Genomic DNA, 1,142 nt, shown 5'->3' with positions numbered 1-1,142 from the left:
GCTTGTAAGCAAACTGAGATGCACTATCCCTTTTCTATAAAAAATGAGTTAATGCGTCAAGAAACCAACTCCAGAAAAGTGGTTTAATAGTACCCTTTCCTATGTGTTTAACTGTTTTGGTTGTTAATATGGTGATGATTGAAAGTCAGTGTAAATTTTAAATATGAATATTTCTGTTTATTGAGCTTGAATTATGCTACCATGCTTATGTGAAAATGAAGGTGGCGCCATGGTGAAATGTAAACAAGTAGTTTTTTAGTTATAAGAGTTTTGATTTATTCTTTCCTATGACCTCCTTCCTTGTTGTCTTGACCCATAGCAAACAGATACTGCATCTCTCATTACTGTTGTGCTGAGGTTTATTGAAGTTATATAAATACATCTCAGTCTGGGTCTCTTGGAAAGGTATATATTAAGTCCTTCTAGATGACTGATAAGACTAAGCAAGGAAAAGAGGTAAATGTGTTTCATGTTTTGCACACAAATACAGAATTTGTATAACATGACTTCATAGTTGTGATCTCAAAAATGGAATTTCTCATTTAATTTTTCTTGCAGTTAATGGAAGAATACTCTAAATCGCTAAGCTTCTGAAGTGTTAGAGACGGTCTAGCAAATCTGTAGTAGTGTTTTATCCACTTAGCATGTGTTTATTTTTTCTTGTGTACTCAAAGGTGACTTATTTGTTCAGCTCAGTGATATTACAGCTAAAAATCATTCATAAGCAAAAGGTGAAGCAGTTTCTGCCTAACAAATTAGTTTCTTATTTTATATTGAGTTGAATATTTGAGTCTTAACACTTTTCTACATACAAAACAAGTTTCTGGAAGATTCTTCATAATTGCATTATAGGAGAATTTAGTATGTCATTAGTACTTATTTGACATTCAACTGTATTATGCATATGTTGGTTAATTTCCTTATAAGCTCCATGATGGAATGACTCAAAGTTGAATTTGAGGAAAATTAAAAGAAAATAGATTATCAGGTTCTGTTAAATTGTTACATGTATCTTATTAAATTTCTGTTTGTTAATTTATATCCACCCAACAAATTACCACAGCTGAATCGACAAGATATAACCACTCTCAGTAGCCCAATAACAGCCAATGAAATACGAGATGTAATTAAAAACCTACCGG

General features: G+C 32.0%; 1 protein-coding gene across 5 annotated transcripts in view; it reads right to left on the bottom strand.

The window, feature by feature from the left end:
* Positions 1-1,142, bottom strand: part of Pds5b (PDS5 cohesin associated factor B) — a 263,841-nt gene that overhangs the window by 196,135 nt on the left and 66,564 nt on the right. The window lies entirely within an intron of this gene.

This window comes from Octodon degus, unplaced genomic scaffold, assembly GCF_000260255.1.
Source record: "Octodon degus isolate 3935 unplaced genomic scaffold, OctDeg1.0 scaffold00038, whole genome shotgun sequence".
Classification (NCBI taxonomy): Eukaryota; Metazoa; Chordata; class Mammalia; order Rodentia; family Octodontidae; genus Octodon; species Octodon degus.
This window is presented reverse-complemented; position numbering and strand designations above follow the sequence as displayed.